Source organism: Macrotis lagotis, chromosome 8, assembly GCF_037893015.1.
Source record: "Macrotis lagotis isolate mMagLag1 chromosome 8, bilby.v1.9.chrom.fasta, whole genome shotgun sequence".
NCBI lineage: Eukaryota > Metazoa > Chordata > Mammalia > Peramelemorphia > Peramelidae > Macrotis > Macrotis lagotis.
Window position 1 is genome coordinate 134,169,968 of NC_133665.1, and position 8,600 is coordinate 134,178,567.

Here is an 8,600-nt window from a genome sequence, read left to right on the forward strand (position 1 = left end):
GGATTTGAACCCAAGTACTCCTGATTTCAGGGCTGGTGCTTTATCCACTACGCCACCTAGCTGCCCCCCCCCCTTTTTTAGGTTTTTTTTTTCATTGATACCTTTGATAGTTTTGACCTTTTGTTCCTCCAGATTAATTTTTTCTAACTCTATGAAGTAATTATTTGATAGTTTGATTAGTATAGCATTGAATAAGTGAATTAATTTAGGCAGTATTATCATTTTTAATATATTGGCTCTGTCTACCTATAAGCAATTAATATTTCTCCAATTATTTATACTGTCTGCAGTTATTTTAAATGGAATTTCTCTATCTCTTCTTGCTGAAGTTTATTGGTAATATATTGAAATGCTAATAATTTGTGAGTTTTTTATTTCTTGCAACTTTGCTGAAGTTGTTAATTGCTTTGAGTAATTTTTAGTTGACTCTCTAAAGTCTCTAAGTATACCATCATATCATCTGCAAAAACGTGATCGTTTTGTTTCCTCATTGTTTTTATTCCTTAGATTTCACCCCTCCTTATTGCTAGAAGTAGCATTTCTAATAACAATATTGAATAATAATGGTGATAATGGATAGTTTTGTTTCACTTTTTTTTTTGCAAGGCAAATGGGGTTAAGTGGCTTACCCAAGGCCACACAGCTAGGTAATTATTAAGTGTCTGAGGCCGGACTTGAACTCAGGTCCTCCTGACTCCAGGGCTGGTGCTCTATCCCACTGTGCCACCTAGCCACCCCTTTGTTTCACTCTTAATATTATTTTGCCATAGATAATGCTTGCTCTTGGATTTTAATAGATATTATTTATTATCTTAAAAAATGTGTCATTTATTCCCATGTTTTCTAATGCTTTAAATAGGAATAGGTGTATTTTGTCAAAAGCTTTTCCTGCATCTTTTGAAATATCATGATTTTTGTTGTATTTGTTATTGATATGCTGAATTAGGTCTACAGTTTTCCTAATTTGAAAGAGCTGGTAGAAATCCTTCCTAATCATAGAGTATCATCTTTGTCATATATTTCTATAATTTCTTTTCAAGTATTTTATTTAAAATTTTTGCATAATATTAATTGTGGAAATTGATCTATAGTCTTCCTTCCTTCCTTCCTTCCTTCCTTCCTTCCTTCCTTCCTTCCTTCCTTCCTTCCTTCTTTCTTTCTCTCTCTCTCTCTCTTTCTTTCTTTCTTTCTTTCTTTCTTTTTCTTTCTTTCTTTCTTTCTTTCTTTCTTTCTTTCTTTCTTTCCTTTCTTTCTTTCCTCTCCCTAGTTTAATTATCAAAAGCATAGAAGGAATCTGTTAGAACTTCTTTACCTATTTTTTTCAAACACTATATATAGTATTTAAATAACTGTTTTTAAATGTTTGGTAGAATTTGCTTGTAAATCGGTCCTGAAATCCCCGGACCACCCCTTTGAAAACTTGTTCAATTTCTTTCTCTAATATTAGGTTATCTAAGAATTCTATTTCCTCTTCCGTTAATCTGAGCAATGTATTTTTTTTACATATTCATCCAATTTAATTAGATTATTGGTTTTATTGATATATAGTTGGACAAAATTGCTAATAATTATTTAATGTCATCTTCATCAGTTACACATATTCACCCTTCATTTGTGACTGGTAATTTGGCTTTCTTATTAGCCAGTGATTTATCTACTTTTTTTTCTGATACTTGTTTCTACTTTTATTTATTAGTTATTTTTTTGGTTAACTTTCAATTTTTATTAATCTTTCCTTTGGTTTTTGGGGATTTGTATTTTGATAGTTACCTGGGGATTTTTAATTTGGAAAATGATCTCAGAATAAAATCTCATTCATTCTTTAGTATTAGATTATTTAAGTGCCAATTTCTAATCTATTCTTCAGAGACCTTTCATTGAATATCATTTTTATTGCATTATGATCTGAAAAGAGTGTACTTAATATTTCTCCTTTTCTACATTTATTGATGAGGTTTTTAATGCTCTAATACAGTTACTTTTTGTGAAAGTGTCATGAATGACTGAGAAATAGGCATACTTCTTTCTATTCCCATTATTATTATTATTATCATCATTATCATCATTATTATTATTAGATTTTTCAAGGCAATGGGGTTAAGTGATTTGCCTAAGTTCACACAGCTAGGTAATTATTAAGTGTCCGAGACTGGATTTGAACTCAGGTCTTCCTGACTCCAGGGTTGGTGCACTATCCATTGTGCCACCTAGCCGCCTCTACCTATTCCCATTATTTTTCAATCATTTCTAACTTTTCTAAAATTCTATTCATCTCTTAAAATTTTTAAAATTTAATTTATGGTTATAGTAGTCTATATCTGAGAAGAGATACCTAATATTATTGGAGACAGTATATGAGGTATAATTTTATATATGGCATAATTTTACTCCTATAACTCACTTAACTTTTCAATTCCATGACATTTTGTGCATATATATTCAGGATTCTTTTTTTTAAACCATTTTAAAAATGTATTTTATTTTCCCTGGTTACATGCAAAAACAAGTTTCAACGTTCACTTTTAAAACCTTGAGTTCAGAACTTTCTTCCTTCCTTCCACTCCACTCCTCTTCAGTGAGAAAGCAAGCTAGTTATTTGATATAGAATAGAAATGAGTAGTCATGAGAAACATTACCACAATAATCATATTATAAGAGTAAATATATCCCTTTCCCCAAGAAATGAGAAATATCAAGAAAAATGTAGTAAAAAAAAAGTATGCATCAGTCAAAAGTATTCAGACACCATCAGCTCTGTCTTTAGGATGGATAGTAGTCTTTACCATAAGTCCTTCAGAGTTCTCGCTTGGCTCACAGCTTTGCTGAGAAAAGGTGAGTCATTCACAGTTAATCATCCTAAAACATTGCTGTTCTTTGTATATAATCCATTTCCCATGGCATCTGCTCATATAAATGTTTTAATGAGAGCATCCTATTTATCATTTCTTATAACAGAATAGATTTCATCTTAAGTGCAAACCATAATTTATTCATACATCCCCCAATTGATGGGCCTTGCCTTGATCTCTAGCTCCTCACCACTAGAAAAGAGCTGCTGTAGATATCCTGATACATAAAGTTCCTTTTCCTTCTTGTTCTTCATCTCTTCTGCTATATAGACCTTGCAGTGGCACTGCTCGGTCAAGAAGCAGGCTCAATTTTATAACCCTTTGGACATAGTTCCAAATTGTTCTACAGAATTGTTGAACCATTTCATAACTCCTCCAACAGTGCATTAGTCTCATTTTCCCTCATCTCCTCCAACATTTCTCACCTTCTCTTTCTGTTGTATTAGTGAATCTGATAGATATAAGGTAGTATCTCATAATTGTTCCACCCCACATTTCTCCTATCGATAGTATTTGGACATTTTTTAAAAAAATGATTTCTTAAATAGAGAGCATTGATAATTTCACCTGAAAACTGTTCATACTTTTTGATCATTTATCAATTGAGGAATGGCTCTTATTTTTTTTTATAAATTTGTCTCAGATCTCTGTGTTTGAGAAATGAGGTCTTAGAAAAACTTGTTTAATATTTTTTTCCCCACAGTTACTGTTACTAACTGTATTTCCCTCCATCCTATTCCTCCAACCCCTATTTATTCTCTCTCCTTTTACTCTGGCCCTCTTCAAAAGTGTTTTGTATCTGACTACCCCCTCCCATAATCTTCCCTCTTTTATCACCTCTCCCTCTCTCCCTTCTCTCATCCCTTTCCCTTTCTACTTCCCTCTAGGATAAGTTAGATTTCTATACCCAAGTGAGTGTGTATGTTATTTTCTCTTTGAGTTAATTTTGATGAAAGTAACTCCCCTTCAACTCCTTCCCTTCTATTCCACCACAAAAGCTTTTTCTTGCCTCTTTTATGTGAAATAACTTACCCATCTCTACTTCTGCCTTTCCCTTTCTCCCAGTACATTCGTCTCTCATCCCCTTAACTCTATCTTTTTAATATATTATCCCATCATACTTAATTTCTTCCTGTGCCTTTTCTATATGCTCCTTCTAACCTAATAAATGAGAAAGCTCATATGGATTATCATTATTATCTTCCCATGCAGGAACAAAAGCAGTTCAACATCATTAAATCTCTCTCCTGTTTACCTTTTTTTTTTCCTTAGGTTTTTGCAAGGCAAATGGGGTTAAGTAGCTTGCCAAAGCTAGGTAATTATTAAGTGTCTGAGACTGGATTTGAACCCAGGTACTCCTGACTCCAGGGCCGGTGCTTTATCCACTGTGCCACCTAGCTGCCCCTCCTATTTACCTTTTAATGATTCTCTAGAGTCTCATATTTGAAGATCAAATTTTCTGCTCAGTTCTGATATCTTCATCCCCTGTTTCATTGAATGTTCATCTTTTCCTCTGAGAGAGAATGTTCAGTTTTACTGGATAGTTGATTCTTGGTTATAATTCAAGTTCTTTTGCCTTCTGGAATATAATATTCCAAGCCCTACGATCCCTTAATCTAGAAACTGTTAAATCTTGTGTTATCTTGACTGTGACTCTACAATGTTTGAATGGTTTCTTTTTGACTTTTTGCAATATTTCCTCCTTGACCTGGGTGCTCCTGGCAGTTCTCATTTTGGGATTGATGGATTCTTTCAATTTCTATTTTATCCTCTCTTCTAGATTATCAGTGCAGTTCCCTTGATGATTTCTTGAAAAATGATTTCTAGATTCTTTTTCTGATCCTGGCTTTCAGGTAGCCCAATAATTTTAAAATGATCTCTTCTGGATCTTTTTTCCAGGACAATTGTTTTTCCAGTGTGATATTTCACATTTTCTTCTAGTTTCTCATTGTTTTGTTTTTGTTTTATTGTTTCTTGATTTCTCAAAAAAGGAATAGGCTTGCCTTTGCTCTAGTCTATATTTTAAGGAATTATTTTCTTCAGTGAGTTTTTTTATCTCCTTTTTTCATTTGGTCAATTCTTTTTAAGATATTCTTCTCATCATTTTTTTTTTTTTTATTTTTTGGCTCTCTTTCCCCATTTGATCCAGTCAGGCTTTTAAGATGTTATTTTCTTCAGGGTTTTTAGTATCTCCCTCACCAAACTGTTGATTCAGTTTTCATGATTTTCCAACATTACTATTATTTCTTTTCTCAATTTTCCCTTTTACCTTCCTTACTTGATTTTCAAAATTCTTTTTGAGCTTTTCCATGGCCTGAGACCAATTAGAGGCTTTGGATAGAGAAATTTTGACTTTGTTATCTTCTTCTGAATGTATATTTTGATCTTCCTCGTGATCATAGTAACTGTCTATGGCCAACTGTGGTTGGCCATAAGATCTCCTTTCTGTCCTGGAACTTTGAGGAGGGTCCCTGTTCCACTGTGCCATAATCTCCGTTGTGCTTATGCTCCTCTTCTTGGGACTGGGGTCCCAGACTGTGACCCAGATCTGAATATGGGTAAAGAAACAGAGTCTTGCCTCAGTGACAGCAGAGACTAATCTCCTTTAGACTTTCTTAGCATCTTGGGGCCGAGAGCTCCAGAAGCTGCCACTTCTGGTGATTCAGTGGCTCCCGAGGCTGGCTCCTGGTCTGCTGGGGTCGGGTCTGCAGTGGGGAGGCCTGCGCCGGACTGTGCTGCATTCTCACCATGGTGAGGCAGATTTTTCCTGCTGACTTTCCAAGTTGTCCTTGACAATCTCTGGGCTGAGGGGTTTGGAAACCATCACCATTGCCACTGACCCAGGCGCCCTGCTGTCTTTTCTTGGATCGCTGGGACTGGTTTGCTCCTGCAGTCTGGGCTGCTCTGCACTCCTTGCTTACCTTGGTGCAGCAGACCCTTCCTGCCTGATCTTCCTAGTTGTCTTGGGTTGGAAAACTATTTCACTCAGTCTTTTTGTGGGTTCTGCCACTCTAAAATTTGGTTAGAGTCATTATTTAAAGGTATTTGAAGTGGTTTGGGGGAAACCTTGGGGTAGTTCCTACCTTTATTTCACTTTCTTGGCTCTGCCCCCATATTCAGTATTCTTGATATTATCATTGTCTGGTATTGTTTTTTCTTTTAGTAAAATGCAGTTTTTCTGATCTTTTAAAAAATTACATGTCTTTGCTTTTGCTTTATCTGAGAGCTACCTCTACTTTTTTTTTACTTTAGCTGAAGTATAGTAGATTCTGTACCAGTCTTTTATTTTAACTGTGTGTATCTTTCTGTTTCAAGAGGGTTTCTTGTAAATAATACATCAAATTATAGTTTCTAATATATTCTCTAGCTTCTATTTTATGAGTGAGTTCAAACTCTTCACATTTGTTTTTGATCACTAATTGTCTATTTTCCTCCATTATTATTCTTTTATAATTGTCCTTTTTTTTGACTTTATTTATTTTGAATTTAAAAATGTTTTCTCTAATTTTGCTTCCCTCCCCCCAACCCCACAGAAGGCAGTGTGTTAGTCTTTACATTGTTTCCATGGTATACATTGATCTAAGTTGAATGTGATGAGAGAGAAGTCATATCCTTAAGGAAAAAAAATAAAAGTATAAGAGACAGCAAAATTACATTATAAGATAACGGTTTGGGTTTTTTTTTTTGCAAGGCAATGGGGTTAAGTGACTTGCTCAAAGTCACACAGCTAGGTAATTAAGTGTCTGAGGCAACCTAGCTGCCCCTAATGAGTTTTTTCTTTTTTTTTTTTTTAATAATTAAAGGTAACAGGCAGCTAGGTGGTGCAGTGGATAGAACACTGGCCCTGGAGTCAGGAGGACCTGAGTTCAAATCCAACCTCAGACACTTAATAATTACCTAGCTGTGTGGCCTTGGGCAAATCACTTAATTCCATTACCTTGCAAAAAAAAATAATTAATGGTCTTTGTTCAAACTCCATGGTTCTTTCTCTGGATACAGATGGTATTCTCCATTGCAGATGGAGAATTGTCCCTGGTTGTTGCACTGATGGGATGAGCAAGTCCATCAAGGTTGATCATCACTCCCATGCTGCTGTTAGGGTATACAGTATTTTTCTGGTTCTGCTCATCTCACTCAGCATCAGTTCATGCAAATCCCTCCAGGCTTCCCTGAATTCCCATCCCTCCTGGTTTCTAATAGAACAATAGTGTTCCATGACATACATATACCACAGTTTGCTAAGCCATTCCCCAATTGAAGGACATTTACTTAATTTCCAATTCTTTGCCACCACAAACAGGGCTGCTATGAATATTTTTGTACAAGTGATGTTTTTACCCTTTTTCATGATCTCTTCAGGATATAGACCCAGTAGTGGTATTGCTGGATCAAAGGATATGCACTTTTTTATTGTCCTTTGGGCATAATTCCAGATTGCTGTCCAGAAAAGCTGAATGATGACTCACATTTTCTAACTGCCCTAATAATGATAAAGTTATTAGGTGTTACATGTATCATTTTTCCCATAAAGGAATGTTAACAGTTTAACCTTGTTTAGTCCCTTATGATTTCTCACTCATGTTTATTTTTTTATACTTCTTTTTAGTCTTCTATTTGAATGATCAAAATTTCTATTTAGTGTTGGTCTTTGCATCAGGATCACTTGAAAGTCCTCAGTTTCATTAAATAATTTTTTCCCCCTGGAGTCTTGATGGATAGGTCATTCTTGGTTGTAATCCTAACTTCTTTGTCTTTCAGAATATCAGCAGTTGTAGCTGCTATATCTTGTGTGATCTCATCTATAGCTCCCCATTTATTTCTTTTGGACTTTTAAAATATTTTTATTCTTGACCTGGAAGCTCTGGATTTTGACAATAATATTCTTGAGTTTTCATTTTGGAATCTCAGGAGATGCCAGAGGATTTTTTTCAATTTCTTCTTTGTCCTTCTCTTTTAAAATATCTGAGAATTTTTCCTAATATTTGATTGGCTTTTTTGGATTATGACTTTCAGATAATGCAATAATTCTTAAATCACCTCTCTTCAATCTATTTTCTAGGTCACTTGTTTAATCAAAATTTCACATTTTCTTCTATTCTTTATGCCTATATGCTGCATTCATGGCTCAATCTGAGGACCTCTAAGTTTTTGGTGTGTTCAGTGTGCCATTTCTACTGCATAGAACTTCTGGCCCCCTGCCCCCCCCCCCCAATCCAGTATCCATAGACCTGTCTTCCTAAGTGGCTCTGGGTTGGTAAATGACTCAATGGTAACTTTCCCACTCAGAATTCAGTTTGGCACATTTTTTAAGTTGTTGAGGGGGCTATCTTGGGAGAACTCATTATAAATGTTGGCCTCCACTTTCACCCCCAATTCTATACTTGTGAAGTTGATTTTTTTTTTTTTTTGTATACCAGTGGAAGACTTTACAGATAACTGTTGAATTGTATCTTGTTAGATTCAGCCCACTGCTCAACTTCTCAAGATCCTTTTGGATCCTAAACAGTTATCTTTCCCTCCTAGTCTTACACCATGTGTAGATGTAGATGTGATAAATATGCTACCTATGGCTTTATCCAAGTCATTAATAAAAGTGGTCACAGCACAAAGGCAAACCAATGGATCCCTAGAAGAATCTCCCACTGGAGATTTTGTGATACATGGTATTGAACCTTAATGACTCTTGGAATCTGGACAATTTGTCAATTATAAATTCATGATTGTATTCTCATCTTATTCATTTCCATCTTT